The sequence below is a fragment of the Chlorocebus sabaeus genome, chromosome 23, assembly GCF_047675955.1.
Source record: "Chlorocebus sabaeus isolate Y175 chromosome 23, mChlSab1.0.hap1, whole genome shotgun sequence".
Classification (NCBI taxonomy): Eukaryota; Metazoa; Chordata; class Mammalia; order Primates; family Cercopithecidae; genus Chlorocebus; species Chlorocebus sabaeus.
This window is the reverse complement of record NC_132926.1, coordinates 17,955,920-17,976,071: the sequence shown is the minus strand read 5'-3', so window position 1 is coordinate 17,976,071 and position 20,152 is coordinate 17,955,920. Positions and strand designations below refer to the sequence as shown.

Here is a 20,152-nt window from a genome sequence, read left to right as displayed (position 1 = left end):
GAAATCAAACTGCATTTTTAAATTCATTTGTACATGTAATATGATGGCATTCTAATTGTTTTTCTCCCCATCTAAAGGCTATTAGTCATTTTATGGCCTATGTGTCCCAACTGACGCTTTATTAGAATTGAGGAAGTATGTTCATTTGCTCTGTATTGATAATCAGTATCATGTTATTATCATGCTATAACCATGGTAAGCATCCCTGACACTAGCAATATGAATAGGTATGATGTCCAGAGGAAGGTACTTTCTTTGTAGAATTTTCTCAACAATTCAGATAGCTGCCCCTGGGTAGCTACTGTATGTTGTTTTATAATGTAGTCCTGGGAGGTAGTTATTTTTACATAATATTAGTTAAATGGGAAAGACTCAACTCAAATTTTATTAATTTTATTGCAACACTTTTTAAAAAAAAATCATAAAAATGCTAACTAAATAGCAGAAGGGCAGTAATTTTCTTTCATATTACCACACTAAATTTAAGTAAAATACCAGTAGGATAGCAAACAAAAGAAGCAGAAATGTCCAGGTGCAAACTACTTTCTGCTTTGATGGATACTCAATGTGTTATGATGTTAGATGGTGAACACAGTATTTGTTGAACACTCACTATATGGTGGGTTCTTTGAAAGGTGCTATTCATTTATTGTGATCCCTGCTTTGTGGATGAGGAGACTGAGACTGAGAGAGGTAACTCATCCAGGGTCATACTTACAGTCAGCAGTGGAGCCAGGATTGGAATTAAGATGCCCCTTCATTCAGCTTTAGGGTACTTGCTCTCTTCTTTACAGTGCTGGTTTAATTTGAAAGCAGCCTAAGGCCAGTCCAGGAGCTACCTGCAGGAGCAAGATTCATAGACATGCAACCTGTATAGACTCACTTAGAACCCCCCACCCTGCCGATATCCACTCCTATCCTCATTGCATTCCCCTCCCCCAACCTAGTTTAAGGCTCTGCTATCACTATTTTGACAATTTGAAATTCTTAATAACTTTGAATAAGCAAACTTGCATTTTCATTTTGCACTGAACTTTGCAAATTAAATAACCGATTCTATTCAGTATAGAAATTTCACAGAATACTTTCACCGCGGTTATTGTTATTGAATTATTTTCCTTCTGAAAAGATATCCAAGCCGACTGAATTTTCCTCCATATATGGGTATGAATTAGCAATTTGTTCCTGTAATTCCATTTCTAATCTACATAATTTCAAACTGACTCTACTAGGCATAGACTCTTTGGTCAGGTTTTTTGGGGTCTTCAGTCCCTCTTAAGGTTGGCCTATGGATTAACCCTTTTATTTTTCTTCTTTTTAGAAGGTTTATCACAGAGTTCTCTCCTTCTTCAGCTAATTTCCTCCCTCAGATTGTGACTGAGGCTATTAATTCAATTATTTATTAAAAAGTAATGAAAAAAATCTTACTGCAAAGGTTGCACACTGTCACCAGCACGCTCTTCAAAGAGCAGTTGCAAATTGACCTTTTGATCAAAAGAAATGCACCAACCTGATGCTGCACTTGCTCTTGCAGTTGTTCCTGTTATATTATTTATTTCATCTCTTTTTGGCCAGCTGGAGTTATAATATGCTTTGAGGCGCTAAAGGGGCTTTTAAGAAAGCAAGATAAATGCATTTATGTCATATGGAGGTTGCGTGCTAATTACTAATCTGACAGGGTGTAATAACAATACAAAAGCATCAGTGAAGAGAAAAAAATGAGCAGAATATGCAATTATTTTATGAAAGAGTTTCTTTCCTGGAGGGAGAAATCTGCACGTTTACCATCTGTAACAAAGGAGATGTTGAACTACATAAGTGAATTACCCCAGCTCTGAGTTCATGTGTATATGTAATGGGATGAACTCGAAATGACATTAAGTAATTTCATTATTGTCAAAAATACAAATAAAGAATACTAAAAGGCATGACTAACATAGTGAACTCCAAAGATGGATTTTCAAAGTTTTGCAAAGGGCTACAGTAATTTATATGAGAAATCAAATGTGATATAAAGTAATGTACATTTCCCAGATTACAAAAATATATATTGCATAAAGCTATCATTATTCTTCATAACGCATGTGAACAGAATATCCACAATATGCTGTAAGGAAAAGGAATCAGTCCATTAACACCGCAGCATAAGAGTCAGAAGTTTCATTTCTCATAGCACATTTAGTAACAGAGTTAAATAATCTGGAAAATGGCTCTGGTTAATATTTAGTCTTACTTTAGTTAATTTGGTCTTACTTTAAATGACCATAGTGCAAAAGGGTTTTCATGCCAGCCTCAAACATAACATTGAAGTGTTTACCTCAGTCTCTGTCTCTTTCAAGGACTTTCCAAAAAAATAAAAATAGTTACTCTTCCCCAAAAAGTTGCCATGTTAATGGAGAATAGAAGTATTACTTCAACAATACCATGTAATACTTCTCCATCCTTAAAAGTACAAATTTTTGTCTTTCTGTTTTTAACATTCAGGGTGCTAAATAATCCATATGGCCATATGTTTACTCTTTTAATGGGAACAAATATACTTTAAAGATATGGAGACCCACACATGTATTAATCTTAACTGGCCTGTGAATCCTAACAGCCAGTAGTATCACGTCTCTCTTTTGTAAGGTCAGAACAACTCCACCTCTATCCTCTTAGCGTTCCGATTGGGTCTGAGAATTAAATTTACAAAAATTACATTAACAAGAGAAAAGCAAAATGTAAGTTTTATATGGCATGGGAGCCCTCATTTAAAAAAGAACAAAAAAAAACTGAAGACCTAAAGAAGCAGTTAGAATCTATTACTTATACAGAGTGAGTAAGACAAGAGTAGTAAAAGTGAAGAAGCAACTAAATTATATATGGAGACTTCAGAGTTATATCAGCAGTGTCTGCATAGAATTCTCTCAGTTTTGACTTCCTGTCCTTGAGGATAAGGACGTTGCCTCTTTCTAATATAGGAAGAGCACCTTTCACATGGGAATTTCTTGTTCTGCTTTTGAGAAACAGCACAAGGTCAATGTGATCTTTTCACATCTGCTGTTTTTCAAGTGTCTTTAACTTAAATAGTCAATATGCAGGAATAGCACATTTTAACCCCTTCACCATCCACCTAGAGCACTCAGACAGCTGCCGAGAACTGTTAAAAAGATTATGCTTTAGCTTGGGCTACATGCCAGAACTGTGATTAAAAGATGGGAAGACAAGCATGTTTAGGAAAAAGAAGTGCCTTCAATTACCTATGCTGTTGTCGCCTTTACTCTTTCTTTCTCCTGAGATTATTTCATGACTTCAGGTATGCCTTGCATACTTACTTAATTTTGTGATATTTTTGTTTTGTAATTTTTTAAAAAACTTATGAAATAGAGTCAAACATTAATTGTATTTAATAGATGTCTCTGAGCTCTAATGTAAATGACTTGTGGTGCCTCAGAGGAGCATTCTTCCCGTACAGACTGTCCATACATGACATCAATTTATTAGGTTGGTGCAAATGTAATTGCGGTCGGACTGTGAATTTTAAATCATTACAACTAAGCTCAAACACATCTTTATTAGTCAAAATAGCAACCATTACCATCAACACATTTTTGCCAGTGAGAAATAAGTTTGTTTATTCTTGTAGCGTAAAAATAATGCTTCGGGATTTGACAAACTCTTGGAAAACATGTTCTGAATCCTGCTGGTTGTGGAAGCATTTTTCACAGTTGTCGAGATACCTGAAGAAGTGGTAGTCAGTTGGCGAGAGGTCATGTGAATATGGCAGATGAGGCAAAACTGTGTAACCCAATTCGTTCAACTTTTGAAGCATTGGTTGTGCACTGAACGTGTGGTCAGGCATTGCCATAGAGAAGAGATGAGCCCTGTTGACCAATGCTGGCTGCAGGCATTGCAGTTTTCAGTGCATTTCATCAATCTGTTGTGCATCCTTTTCAGATATAGTGGTTTCACCGGGATTCAGAAACTGTAGTGGATCAGACTGGCAGCAGACCAACAAACAGTGACTATGACCTTTTCTTGGTGCAAGTTTGGCTTTGAGACGTGCTTTGGAGACTCTTCTTGGTCTAACCACTGAGCCGATCATTGCGGTTGTCGTATAAAATCCACTTTTCATCAAGTCACAATTTTTTTTTTTTCTTTAGCTTTTCTTTTCTTTTTTTCTTTTGAGACAGTGTCTCGTTCTGTCACCCAGGCTGGAGTGCAGTGGCCTGATCTCGGCTCCCTGCAACCTCCACCTCCTGGGTTCAAGCAATTCTCCTGTCTCAGTCTCCTGAGTAGCTGGGAGGGACTACAGAGGCAAGCCACCCCACCCGGCTAATTTTTGTATTGTTAGTAGAGACGGGATTTTGCCTATTGGTCAGGCTGGTCTTGAACTCTTGACGTCAGGTGATCCAGTCACCTTGGCCTCCCAAAGTGTTGGGATTACAGGCATGAGCCACCATGCCCGGCCACGCATGTCACATCTGATCAAGAAATGCTTAATTGTTGTTGCACAGAATAAGAGAAGACAACACTTTAAGACAATGATTTCTTTGATTTTCTCTCAGCTCATGAGGCACCCAATTACGGAGCTTTTTCACCTTTCCAGTTTGCTTCAAATGCTGAATGACCATAGAATGGTCGACGCTGAATTCTTCAGCAACTCCTTGTGTAGCTGTAAGAGGATCCCCTTCAACGATTGCTGTCATCTGGTTGTTGTCAACTTCCAATGACCTGCCACTACACTCCTCATTTTCAAAGCTCTCCTCCGTTTCAAAACTTCTTGACCCACCACTACAGTTTACGTTCCTTAGCAGTTCCTGGGCTAAATGTGTTGTTGATGTTGTGAATTATGACCGCTGCTTTATGACCATTTTGAACTTGAATAAGAAAATCGTGGCTGGGCGCGGTGGCTTACGCCTGTAATCCCAGCACTTTGGGAGGCTGAGGAGGGTGGAACCTGAGGTCAGGAGGTTGAAACCATCTTGGCCAACATGGTGAAACCTGTCTCTACTGAAAATACAAAATTAGCTGGGCGTGGTGGCAGGCACCTGTAGTCCCAGCTACTCAGGAGGCTGAAGCAGGAGAATTGCTTGAACCAGAGAGTTGGAAGTTGCAGTGAGCCAAGATCACGCCACTGCACTCGAGCCTGGCGACATAGCAAGACTCTGTCTCCAAAAAAAAAAAAAAAAAAAGGGAAAATCACTTAGATTTGCTTTTTGTCTAACATCATTTCCATAGGCTAAAATAAATATGAAATAAACAAGTAATAAATCATTCGCAAAAAAACATAAAGTGAGAAATGCACATTAAAATGATGTAAACATAACCACATTTATTTAAGAATGTGTTCCAATATCAAACAGCAAATTTCAGCAATGCAAAAACCGCAATTACTCTTGCACCAACCTGCACCGTCTGCATTTTCCACAGTAAATATTTCTGAGAAGAAAACAAAAATAATAATATCTGAAAATAATTTATAAAGCAGTTTTTAAATTGTAATTCTATCTTTGGGTATTTTTCTTTGTGCTGATGTATGTTGTCTTCTAATTCCACCTACATCTAATTCTTATTCTAATATGACTGTACAATTCATAATTTGAAAAATTACTTAAATATATGCATTTACTATAATAGCCCTGTAAGTTGGAAAAAAAAAAAAAAGCAGTATGCCATATAGTTTATGCAACATGACATAAGTTTTATAAAAAGTACATGTAAACATGCATAAAGAAATCCAGAAACATGTATTATATACAAAAATATGTGATGTATCCAGGGGAGCTTAATCTTACCAGTGTTATCACCATTTGTAAACATTTGGAAGACTGGGATCCAATCTGCTCAACTAGATTTTTTAAGTGAGTAGGATGGATCACTGCTTATTAAGCACACAATATAAAAAAGGCACATTTGTCTTGCTTGGTTAATTTCATGCTCGTAGAGTAAGCAAAAAGGAAATGTACTATCAGGCAGGTGAACAGTACCCCTCATATGTGAACCTTTTGAGAACTGGATGGGTTTTTAGTTATCCCGTACGTATTATGTTAGTCTCATGTTTCTTTACTTTTTTCTTTTTTTATTGAGCCTGGTTTCCTGAAAGCTTCTCTCTGAATATATTTAAGGATGAACTCATTGACCTTTTTTCCTCCCATTCATCTGGATTATTCAGCATTTTAGAAATAATGACAGGAAATAAGTGTGATTCTAATTTCAATGTTGCTTTATTTAAAACTTCAAATTCATTTTATTGATGACAATGGATATTTCAAGAAGATGTACATGAGTCATCCCCTAGCCCAGTGATAAAGTGGGAGAAGGTAAAAATGCAATAATTTCCTTCCTCCTTTCCTTCTGCACCAATTCCCAATCCCCTTAGAATTCTCTTATACTATGTAAAAAAGGACACATAGGGCTTCACATAGGTGAGGCATAATTTCTTTTCTGAATTTTTGAACATTTGAAGTGTTTCATTCCCCAGAGTATTCACCGTGGCATCACTTTTAAGTCCCTACCTGTCTCACATTGTGATGTTTCTTGCCCAAGCTCAAGTTTTGTACTATGCCTTATTTTCCTGTGATCATCTTCATATGAATGTTTCAAGGAGGTTTACAATTACATCAGCAATGAGGGCTGAATATTATCACTCCTTCAGTCAAAACTATTTTTGAGCATCAAAAAAGCTTGATTTATATCATGTATTAGTGTATTTATTTTGAACAATGGAACTGCTTGAATCTGAGAAATAGTTTTTTATGTAGTATAAGCCACATTTCTGGTTATCATATTCTATTACTATAACATGATTTTTTGGTAAGAAATTACTTATTAAACATAATCGAAAGTCCATTACTGAGAGTTGTGACATAGAACAGTATTATTATTCTGCTCAGTATACTGCCACCTGTTTTGTTGTAGCTGAAATTCTTTAGGAGAATTAGAGAATTTCAACTGTCATGTCAGAAGAGACGTAAAATTTTTTTCAGCTAAGACCTGATTTCCTTAAACATTTACTATCTTTAAAATATCATGGTCTATCTCTGTAGATTGTGACACACATTCTGTAGGCTCAGAATTTATCTTCCTTTTCAAATTTGAGTAATGCCAAAATGTTTTCCAATGAAAGGCAAGGTATTTAATAAGATTGTTGGTTAAGAACTGAGTATTAATATATTCTAAAAGTCTTTTTAGAACTCTATTTAGAATTTTAGAAATAATGTAGTCAAAAGATTCTTTGCCTACATTATTTCATTTTATTTCCAATGGAGTCCCATAGCAACTGTATTATTGTCCCCATTTCACAAGAAATGCAGATTCATATACAGTAAAAAGTAGGGCCAAAACCAAAGTATATGCACATCTTACAATTGTGTGATTATTAATGAGCAACATAATTGGTGATGCATACTTTATTTATGGTAATTTTTGTTTTCAATATAATGGAAGAAATGTTACTCCAAATAAAATTGATCACAGCTTAGTTTAATGTTTCTCTCATGAGATCTTCCCTTCTATTTTTATCTTATCTATTCACTTTTTAAAAAACCCTTCTACATTCTCTACCCCACCTCAGGGCTCATCTCTACATCATAGTTTTCCAGGTACATTGCCCACTTAAAATATGTTCATGTTGTTATTAATTTTGAGTTCATATTCTCAAGAGAAGAAAGTTGATAGACTATATTCATATTTTAGTGTGACATCAGAATGTAATGGCACTGGTCGATCTGTTTGTTTTGTTGTGGCCTCTGAGTTACATTTGTTTCTGGTACAATCAGCTTAGTTTGAATATAAAGGATTATGCAGCAAGCATTGTTACCTAAAATTTACCTCCTTCACTAGGTATCTATGGGACAATCATGGAAACCTGGAATAAGCAATGAGAAAGAGGGGGTGAGGTGAGCAGATGACGGGTGAATATTTTTCTTGATATTTAAAATGATAAAACTTAATCAGGAATGTCATATTTTAAAATGATAAACTGCATTAGAAGACATAGCACTGCTAGGAATGACAAATGGCAAATGCTTCATTCAGGGCTCAATTTTTATTTGATACTGAGAGCTCATACTGCCACTCAGATAAGCTCAGTACAGAAAACTTTAAAAATGGAATGCTTTGTAATCCCTGGAAATTCCCTGGGAGGACCTCTGGATGAGGATACTCCACTGTTACCTAAGCCTTCTTCCATCTCTACAGTTTATATTCTTAGTTGCATTTCTTTAAGATTTTGTACTACAGAACACTTTAAAGTATAACCACAGCATTTTTGCTGTTCTAATGCAAACTTGACTTTTTTATCTGAAGAGCAGAGATCGAGAAATGTAAGCAGTTTGTAAAAGCTCATCTAACCAAGGAGAGCTATGAATTCAAACACCTGTTTTATCAGGTCTGTTAGTGTTCCTTAAACCACCCTTCTTCTGTCCAAAGCTAAATTTAAAAATATTCTAAATAATTGGACACACCTGTTATTCAATTTGTTTGGAAACAAAGTGAACTAACTGAATATTCTGATTTCTGAAGATATTTTATATATCAACTCTTTGGATAGTTAATTTTCAATATTGAGGAAACAGTAAGCTATATTATAATGAAAACCAAAACTTGTTTGAAATCTTTCTTTGATTCATAAGGAACTCCGGTGACACTTTTATGAACATTTTTGCTGTGTTCAGAGTGCTGCTTCTTCCCTAATTTATAAATTGAAGCCTAATCTCGGATGTGGCAGTATTAAGAGGTAGGGCCTTTAGGAGGTGATTAGGTCATGAAGGCTCTGCCCTCATAAAGGGGGTAGTGTCCTTATAAAAGAGGCTTGAGGGAGACCTTTTGCCCTTCCGTCATGTGCAAACACAGCTATAAGGCACCATCTAGGAGAAGCAGACCCTTACCAGAGTCTGAATCTGCTGGTGCTTTGATTTGGACTTTCCAGTCTTCAGAACTGTGAACAGTAAGTTTCTATTGTTTTTAAATTATCAAGTTGAAGGTATTTTGCTACAACAGTCAAAACGGACTAAGACAGAAATTGATGCAAAGAAATGGGGGTACTGTATTTGCTCTAAGAAATACCTTAAAATGTGGAGTGGCCTTGGAACTGGTTAATTGGTAGAGGTTGGAGGTACATACTAGAAAAAGCCTACATCATCATGAATGGAGCATTAAGGGCGATTTGGGGGAGGGCTCAGAAGAGAGCTATAGAGAAAGTCTCAGTCTTCTTAAGAGATTGCCTGAGTGGTCGTGTGATCATGTTGATAGGAATATGGATAATGAAGACCATTCTGGTGAAGTTTCAGCTGCAACTAAGCTACATGTTATTGGAAACTGAAGGAGAGGCCATCCTCTTTATAAAGTGGCAAAGAACTTGGATGAATTGTGTTAGTGTTCTAGCGCTTTGTAGAAGGAGAAACTTACAAGTGATGAAATTGGATATTTAGCAGAATAAATATCTAAGCAAGGTGTTGAGAGGTTGAGGGTATGACGTGGTCTCTCTTGACTATTTACAGTAAAATGGAAGAAGAGAGAACAAATTAAAAATGGAATTTATAATCAAAAGGAAGCAGTATTTAAGATTTGAAAAATTGTTAGCCTGACCATGTTTAAAGTATGAAAAAGACAGTTTCAGAGAGAACACCAACGATGTGGCCAAGCAAACCTTGCAAGCAACTCTTGAATAAGGAGATTTGTATGAATAGAAAGAATCTAGGTGCTGCCTCTCAAGACAAAAAAAAGAATGACCCTGGGCCAGGCACGGTGGCTAACATCTTTAATTCCAGCACTTTAGGAGGCTGAGGCAGGCAGATCGCTTGAGGCCAGGAGTTCAAGATCAGCCTGGCCAACATGGTAGACCCTGTCTCTACTAAAAATACAAAAAATTAGCTAGGTGTGGTGGCACGAGCCTGTGGTCCCAGTTACTCATGAGGCTGAAGCATGAGAATCACTTGAACCTGGGAGGCGGAGGTTGCAGAGAGCCAAGATTGTGAATTCTGTTACTGCATTCCAGCCTGGGCTACAGAGCGAGACTCTGTCTCAAAAAATAAAAAACAAAAAACAAAAATAAACACTCACACACACACACACACACAGAATGACCTTGAAGACACTTCAGAGGTAGGACTGCCTTTCCCATCATAGGCCCAGAATTCCAGGGTCTTCAGAGGCAGAGTGATTTGAAGGATCTACCCCACCTGTGACTCCAGCAGGTAGAAGTGCACTTCCAGCTGCTCCTCCAGAGGGCACAGGTAGTACCTTGATAGTGTTTGAAAGGTGCTATTTCTGCTGGCATGCAGAGTACACAAGCTCTAGGCACATAGTTATCTCCACTTCAGTTTCAAAGAATACTCCAGAGAGACTTGAAACTTAAAAATAATCTCTGGCTTAATGTCTTAACCTTCCAAACAAACTGGGGTGGTAAATGGGTCCTCAAGGCTCCAGGAAGCCATGGTCCCATGGTTTTGCTGGGCATAGCTCATGCAGCAGCTCTGATACATGGAAGTCACACTCCTGCATCTCTCCTAGGCAAGAGTTGCACACTGGTAGCTCTACTGGTCTCTTGTCTTGGGAATATCCTTCCCTCTACAGTTCTCCTGGGCCTGTTGTTTGCCCTGTTGGATTTTGGACTTTCTTAGGACCAGGTACCTCTTGCTTTCTTACTATTTCTCACTTTTGAAACGGGAATGTCTATGTCTGTTTCACCATTGTATTTTGGAAACACATCACTTGTTTGATTTCCCAAGCTCACAGCTGGGAGGAAATTTGCTTCAGAATGAATTATAACCTTAAGTTTCACTCATATCTTATTTAGATGATATTTAGATGTACCTTTGGACTTAGACTTTAAAGTTGATGCTGGAATAAGATAAGACTTTTGGAGTATTTGAATGAAGTAAATGTATTTTGCAAATGAGAAGGACGTTAACTTTGGGGGGCCAGGGACAGAATGCTGTGATTTTAATGCTTGTCCCCTAAAATTTATGGATTAACACTTAATCCTCAAGTGACAGTATTAATAAACAAAGCGTTTAGGAGGTGATTAGGTCAGGAGGGCTCTTCCCTCCTGAATATGATTTCTGCCCTAATAAAAGAGGTTTGAGGGAGACCTTTTGCCCTTCTGCCATGTGAGGTGCTGTTTAGAGCAACTGACTCTCACCAAACACTAAATCTGATGGTGACTTGATCTTGGACTTCCCAGCCTCCAGAAATGTGAATAATAAATATCTATTTTTTTGGGAATTACCCAGTCTAAGGAATTTTGTTATAGCACCCCAAACAGTCTAAGATAATCTTTGAATCCAGAAAACTGGATTCAATCAATCTATGCATTACCCAGAAGCAGTTTTGGTTTTCAGTGAATACTTAAATACTTAAGTTTTCTCACTTGTCATTCATCCTTTTTGCATACAAGTGAAGTGCAGAAATTTTCAGTTGCATAGCCCCTGTATATCTGTTCAACTAGCTGGTTCTTAAGGATCACATAGGGAACAAAATGAAAGAATATAGAAAAGTTCTTGGCCACATCTAGGTCAGTAAATTGCTTCAATGAGTTACACCCTTCTTTGTTGACTTTGCATTTTTATGTCTCAAAGGCAAGAGGTATATTAATTTTAAAAATTGTACTAGCACTGTCCAAAAGTAATATAACGGGGCCACAAATGCAGTCGTCAATTTTCTAGTAGCAACATTTCAAAAATAAATCCAATTAAATTAAAGATGAAGATAATTTTTTTAAATATATTTTATTTGCCTAGTGTTCAAAAATATTTTCATTTCAAATAAAATCAATATGACATGATTAATGAGATATTTTATATTCCTTTCCTTCATACTGAGTCATTGAAATTCAATGTGTATTTTACTCTTATAACACTATTCATTTCGAACGTGCAGCATTTCACATTCCCAAATACCACAAGTGGCTCCTGGCCACCATATTGGATGCTGCAGGTCTAAACTGTCACTTCTAATCATTTTATGAGGCAAAGAAGTAGGAATGATTTTGCTATGACCAATTAATACATTGTAGAAAAACTTTACAGTGATCATTTTCACATACTGTAGTTTTATATGTTAAGATATGTGGAAATCTTTTATGTAAATGTGTATTACTAAATTATGATAGGAAATGAAAAAAATTGACTATAGGGACTAAAGTAAGTGGAGGTATATTCATAATACTAAATTATCCAAATGATATTATAAGCAAACATGAGTATATAAATATAGTCCTTATATTATTAATTGAAAAAAAGATGACATCTGCATTTTCCATAGTAAACATTTCTGAGAATAAAACAAAAATCATATTAACTGAAAATAATTTATAAAGCAGTTTTTAAGTTGTAATTCCATCTGTGGGTATTATTTTTGTGCTGACATATATCTTATTCTAATTCCACATACGTCTAATACTTATTCTAGTATTGCTGTGCTATTCATAATTTGAAAAGTTAACTAAATGTATGCATTTACTATAATAACCCCTTAAGGTGAAAAAAAAGCAGTGTGCAGGATAGTTTATGTAATATGATCTAAGTTTTATAAAAAGTATATGTAAACATGCATAAAGAAATCCAGAAACATGTATCATGTTATTAGCAACTGTTTTCTCTTGGTATTAGAATTGGAAGATCAGAAAAGAAATAACACCACTTTTCTTGTTGTGTGTACTTTTTTTTTAGTGAGAAATTTATGGAAGATTTTTAAATTTTTGTTTTCATATCTTTCCAATTAAATAAAAATGTAAAAGGAAAGCTATCTAAAGTAGATACTTATTTGTGTCTTTATTAATTTATGTTGCCATCATACATGTCATTTTGGTGCTCTGTCCTGTCTTTCTAAGGCTATCAAAAATTCAAGCAGATGCTACGATTGTTCTAGACTATTTGGATAGTCCAAATAGGGGAAACTGAAAACGTTTATTCATGCAAGACACTAAATAATGTAATAACCACATAACATTTTCATTTCTGACAAGCTTCTGAAGGTCTAGGAGCTACTAACATGACAGTTAAAATAATAATAATTCAGTATTTGATTGTGTTCAACTAGAGTAGATTCACTCTCCCTCTCGGAGACTAGAGCCCTTGATTTTCTGGAGAAGCAAATGGTTTATGGCGTTTAAAATTATTGGGACTATTATATTCATTTATTGATAAAGAATATGTTCATGATCGTTTTTATTTGTTTGTTTTTGTCTTTAAATAGTAAGTTTAGTGACCAAGGGTGATTTAAAAAAATTAAAACTCCTTAAGAGGCCAAGGTTGACAGGATTGGTGGGAATAACCAGCTGTAATATAAAAGAGAGTGGAAACCCAGCAAAATAAAGATCACAGGAGCATTTAACTGTTTTTCTCCCTGAGTATCTGCTAACCTAAGTAAACCGGGCTTTGAGGTTTGTTGCTCTGCTGGGCAGAAGGAAGAAAGTCAAAGTCAGTGCCTGCCATCTGGGGCTGGGAACCCCATAGGAAACCAAACCCACATTACATAAGGACCACAAAATACCACCGTCAGGAAAAGAAGAAGTAATCATGATTCCCATTGTCAGAAATGGGGATGAAGTTGGAGGGAAAGTCTCCGTCTACCGTCTAGAGAAGAAAAAAAAGGAAAACAAGTAAACAAAGCAATCTTGAGTTGTGGCTGTGGGCTGTAAATTATTATAACATCTTTGTCTTTTACTCTGAATGAATTAGTGGCCCTTATGGGGCTTGACGCAGAAAAGTAATAGGATCTGAATTAAGTTCTAGAAGTATCCCCTGGGCTGCTGTGTGGCAGATGGTCTATAGGAGGAAGGGTGGATGCAAAGAGGACAGTTAGTTTGCTGGTGCAGTAACTTATCAAGAGGATGTTCAGACCACAGTGACAAGTAGAAGTGATAAAAAGAGTCATGCCTAGACATTTTTCACAGGTACAGCAGTTTGGATTTTCTGACTATAAATATGGAAAGTGAGCAAAGGAGTCTGACACCAAAGTAGTTGAAAACACATACACCCTTAAATCCAGCAATTTCACTCAAAAGTATATTTGTTAGAACGATTCCTACTTACGTCAGCAAGGACGTCTGTACAAGAATATACTGTTAAACATTGTTTATTATTATCCATTTTGTTCCCATTACCAGGGGAATAAACAAAATACAATATTTTAAAATCATGTAATACTATTCGACAATTAAAGTGAAATAGATCTATGTCCATTACATGGCTAATCTCGAAAATGAAATGGAAAAAAAAATAATAGGTACAGTATAACACTCTTTAGGTAAAGAATAAAATCCACAATTTAATATTATACATTGAGTAGAAATACATAAATTTTAGGAAACATATAGGAACTTGAATTAGACAGACATGCACAGATTCATGGAAGCAATAATTTTTTGACAATGAAGACAATTAAGAAAATCAAGATGAGTACCTTGGCATTTGTTATAATAATCTGCTTTTCTCTATATTTTCTAAAAAGATTCATTACATTTATCAAAATCTTGGTAAAAAAAGCTGTTTAAAAGAGAATTCTAACCAATAAAATTGCAAGTCACTTGATGGCGTGGATATAATTTTATATAGTTAGTTCTCAAGCTTGTAGCTACTCAAATTATGTTCAACAATTTCAGCAAAATTCATCAAAAGCTTACTGTGATCAGAGGATACTCAAAGAACAGGATTCTGACCCCAAGAAACACAATCAGGTTATATTTCTTGTTTTTCTTAAAATAGACACGTTCCTCAAATGAGATAAGTAAAAGTGTAGGCAAAGTATGGGAGATGTGTATTTATTCTGATTGGGAGCAGTTTTTGCTGGGGGAAAAATGTGTATAATATTAATTTAGAAATGTATTACATTGTTAGAATAAAAACAGAGGTTGCCAATTCCACAGAATCGTAGAAAGAAAGCCATATTTCAAGTGAGTAAGTTCAGAATGTAAAGCAGCAAACTCTTCAGAACTGAATCTCAAACCTAAAAAAAAAGTGTATTCTGTGTTTTTTCCCCCAAAAGCTAGTTGAGTTGCAGCGCCGGAATATTATATGTCATTCTTAAGCCTTACAATCGTGGATGTTAAGCCTATCTTAATTAAACATGACATAAAATGTTAAATAACATATGTATGAATATTTTATGCGTGAAAACATTTTGAAAGCTCTGCTATGCCACACAAATCTAAGGTACCCAGTTTTATATACATAGGTATATGAATCTAAGAATAATAATAAAAACTATTTTAATGCTCACTTTCTTAGGGTCATGCATAATTGAAATTAAACTATTAAACTACCTCTGTGCATTACATTATTAAATTACTACTTCAAACCTAAGAGGCTGTAAGTACTAACATGAATGCTGCATTACAGATAATTAGCAGGAAGTTTAGAGAGAATAAATGACTAGCTCAGTTAGTAAGTGGTTCTCTGAAGTTCTGTAACCCAGTTACTGGAACCTCTGTAGTTACTGAGTAGGGTATTTGTGGTCCTTTCTATGGATGGCCGTATAACCTGATCGTTAAATTTTTTTATTTGTAATCACTGGGATCTGGGTTCAAACTCTAGCTCAATGACTTACCATCTTAATTGCCTCAAAGGTGTTCAATTCTTAAGCTTTATGTTTCTTATTTATGAAATTATTGACTATACTAACTATAATAGACATGTTGTATGTTTCTTATTTATGAAATTATTGACTATACTAACTATAATAGACATGTTGTATGTTGTAAGAATAGTGTAAGAATTAAAGTAATGCCTAGGTTTAAAATAGTTGCTAGTGTCTAGTAAACATGTGTTCAATTTCTGTTATTATATATTTTTAAACATTATTATAAAGTAGATATGAAGTTAATGTTCAGTCTCAGGTTAACAAGTTAATTGAATAACAATTAACACATGAGAACAAATGAGGAAACTTCCAATAATCTCAGATTATTCTGTCATGAATAGTTTTGTCATCATTTGGGATAAAGTACTTTCTTAAAACATTCAACATGTTGAGAATCATATTCAAAATCTAAGTACTAATAATATTCTAGTATTAACCATAGATTAAATTTTGATTATTATAATTTTCTTTTTGTGAATTTTGAGAAATGATCACAATAGCATTTTTGTTCATGTGCTAAATCATTCATGGCATTCCATTTGAAGCCCAACAATATTAGAGTGTGAAAACTGATGATTTAATTTTTATGTAATTAGTTCTCATTTTTTTCTTTTCTTCCTTGTTTTATATTGCTTATCTAATCTTAAAACCTCACATTTTTTTGAGAGAGATACTTTGAGAAAATTCACAGAATTTGTTATGTAATGAAGAAAATAGCATCTTTGTAGGATACACTATTCTAATGTTTTCTTGGATGAAAAGTAAATCTTATTTTACTGATGATTATCACCATGTGCAAAAATAATTTTGTGAAGTATTATATTTCTGTTGGCGTCCTTTCTCATATTCATGTGATAAAACATTGATTTCCAAATATCCTTTCACAAATCCCTCAAGCAATAACCAGTTTACACTTGAAATGCACATGATCGCTCTCTGTTTCTCCCTCTCTCTTTCCTTAATGCCTTCACCTATCCATTAAGTATGCATATAATTAGGCCTTAATTGCATTTTCGATACCAATTTATCTTTCACTATTTCTTATGAGAATTCTCTATGAAACTAGACTACATATACATTGCTGTCTTCTCAAAATGGCCACGAGTTTGGAAAAACTACAATCTACTCACTTTTACTCAAATGTGTAAAGAATCAGCATACTCTAAAACCACCATTGTCTCTTGTAAAAGACACTTGTTCAAATTAAAAGCTAAACTTTTCATAAGTTCAAGCAACAGAGCGCTCTTCTATGAATTTAATTCACTTTGCACTAAAATCCTCTCATATAAGCAAACAAGCCACATCATGACTTGATTACAAAAGTCAAATCTTAATGCCCCTTGGAAGAAATTATCTCATGAAAATGAGACTTGAAAGAATGAAAATAACCAAGCTAAAAGAGCATTGAATGTGTATTAACTGATGGTTACCTGATCTCTCATTAATTCCTTAGTGTTCAAGCCCTCACTACTATCTTCTGTTAAAGTAAAATTCCTGAAAAACAGACAATAAAAACACATTGTGTTTATAAAAGAAGAATTCTATCAAAACTGATCATGATATTAAAAAATGCCATTAGGTAGAAAATATAGCATACTAGATGGAGATATGAACTCTGACATTTAATAGACATGGATAAACACCCCATCTACTAATTTAATAGGTTTCTTGTATCCCAATCTAATCTAATCTATTTCAAGATCCAACTCTAGTGCTTTCTTATCCATGAAGCTCTCATACAGAACACTACAGACCATCCTCTTCTCCAAATAAGTTTTTCTCAATTCATTTTTATTTCATACATATTGTTCATCTCTATGGGATATATAATTACACATATAATTTAAGTTTAGGCTTCCCATCTAGACTATGAGCAACTTGATGAAAATGGGGTGATATTCCCCACAGTGGTGCCTGGCACTGTGCCTTTCTCAAAGTTTGTATTCGTAAATATTTCCTTTCCGTATTGCTTAAAACAGCTATCTAGGTTCAAGATAGAAGATTAAAAATTTTGATCTCATAAGTTTATGAGAAGCAGAACAAAATGTAAGTCTTTAATCAAAAACAATTTTAACATTTATTTTCATGATTGCTAAAAGCAGTATTTAAATCATATTCAAAAATAAGCAACTTTACCAAAAAAGCAAATAAATGGAACAGAGGAAGGAAAAGGAGATGAATTTTACTTAAGAGCTACATTAATCAACATAGATCTAGATCAAATAATCCTAACTATGTGTGTTTAATTTTAAGACCCAATCTATTTCAACCCAAGACTTAGATGTATAACTGATCTTTCTTTTGTCTCCGGGTAGAAAGAAAAAAGGAGTGCTATTTTCAGGCAGAGAAACATAACAATTTTTAAAATGGTCTAGCATTTTCAAATTATTTATACCTTACCTACTTACATTGCTTGTGCCAGATGTACAGATTTTACATCTGAATAATAAAGAAAACCATGTGTCCTTGTCTGTGAAACTGCAATTTTACTTCAACAGTAGGAATTTGAGACCATTAATGACTACTCCAAATGTATCTTTCACATTTCAAATAAATTCACAAGCTAGAATATTCTGTTCTCTCTCCTGCCCAGGGATTTGTACATGCTACTTCTTCAGCCTGCATGCTTCTTCCTTACTCAGTCCACAACACGTACCTGCCTTTTGCCTCAGCAACATTTATTATTTTTTCAGCTCCCTTTAAATCCCATTTAATCAGAATAAAACCTTCCTTAATGTCCTCTACTCCTAAGCCAGCATCATTTATGATGAACTCTCCTGGTGATTGCTTCTGATTTGGAATTCTTATCTAGTTGTTAAATGTGGGGGTCATTGTGTGATAATTTGATTTACTCCTTGCCTCCTCTATTAGACTGAAAGCTAGGGAGGTGATGATGAGTCATAGATGCTTTTATTCACAGTGTCAGATACACACTAAGGTAGGTACCCTTATTAAATGATAAACTGGAATTATTTACTTGAAGATATCAATTCATTTTTAAAGTACTGTGCAGCCTCTTCGGTGTGGCATGAATATCAATTATTTTGGGATCAAATTACATTAATAGAATTTTTAAAAATTGTCTACAGCAATGATTTATTTAATGCATTTGGTCTTTTTTCACTTATTTACCTAAGATTATGTTATGCTCTTCACAAACCACCTATTATCAGTATTATATATGTGTGTGTGTGTTTGTGTGTAGGTGTGTGTGTGTGTGTGTATATATATATATATATAATTATTATTATTATTATTTTTTGAGATGATGGAGTCTTGCTCTGTCACCCAGGCTGGAGTGCAGTGACATGATCTCGGCTCACCGCAACCTCCACCTCCTGGGTTCAAGCAATTCTTCTGCCTCAGCTTCCTGAGTAGCTGGGACTACAGGTGCATGCCACTATACCCAGCTAATTTTTGTATTTTTAGTAGAGAGGGGGTTTTGCCATGTTGGCCAGGTTCGTCTCTAACTCCTGACCTCAAGTGATCCAACTACCTCGGACCCCAAAGTGCTGAGATTACAGGTGTGAGCCACGCGCCCAGCCCAGATAAATGTTTTCTTATTTCTTCCACTCTTCTCAAAACTATCTACATTTTTGCCCAAAGCTACCAATAGACCTTTCTCTCCCTCTATTTTTAACACTGATTTTATCGAGGCCAGTCTCTTTAGGAGTCAAGAGCTTGTGGACACTATCCCTGCTTCAGTTCGTCACCAAAAATATTCAGTCCCCTCAACACCCCCTCTTCCCTATTTAGCCAGGTTCTGATTATTTTAAACATTCAACTTCCAACCCTCCTTCCCGATGACTCCCCCCCACACTCTGTTCATTCGCTTCAACTCTCAATTGCTATTGTACTTTTATGCTGTTCCACCCAATTTAGCAGTTACTCATAAGATGTCTTGTATTATTAATGGAAATTTTACACATTCTAGCTTGCATCCCCTAACTAAAACACAAGCTTGCAGAGTCAGGAATTGTACAAAAACACTTCTGTATCCCAAGGCAGTTCCAAACACTTCATGGCCAGAGTCCAAATCTCCATCGGTGCTGATCGTTATTCACCTATCAAGTCTTGGTTTCAAATACATTCGTGAAACCTTCATCCTCTCTCAGTACCTGGCACATACCTGTATTATGGTCATTTCAGCCCATTGTGTTGTCATCTTTTTCTGCTTTTCTTTTGTCTCCCCACGAGGAGCAGAGCCTGATGAGGTAAAGGATTATGTATCTTATCAACTATATCCTTAATATTTAGCACAATGCCTAGTGGAGGATAGGGGCTCGCCATGTATTTGCTAAATGAATAAGTCAATAATCTTGGTCTCCTTTCATTTATGCAGGCATAAGGTATTTTTCCTTTATAAGAAGATTCGGAAAATGTGGATAAACTTTGCAAAAATTATCTGCTTAGATCTTTAAAACATAGGTAAAACCAAGTAAAAATTTGTATTGACATTTTGTTCTGTGCAGAGTGTAATACAGTTGTTAAATAGACTTGAGCTTTGCAATCAAACATGTCTGTGTTCTGATTCTGCATGACCTTGAGGAAGTTCCATAGCCTTCATAAGTCTCAGTGACCTCAGAAA

The 20,152-nt window shown here is 35.3% G+C and overlaps 1 long non-coding RNA gene across 1 annotated transcript; it reads right to left on the bottom strand.

The window, feature by feature from the left end:
- Positions 1-624: 624 nt before the first annotated feature.
- Positions 625-19,684, bottom strand: LOC140709908 (uncharacterized). Its single transcript, XR_012090689.1, has 4 exons — positions 19,629-19,684; positions 16,995-17,058; positions 1,429-1,610; positions 625-839 (listed from the first exon to the last, which is right to left on the bottom strand). It is a non-coding gene; the product is annotated as an uncharacterized lncRNA (long non-coding RNA).
- Between the last annotated feature and the right edge of the window lie 468 nt (positions 19,685-20,152).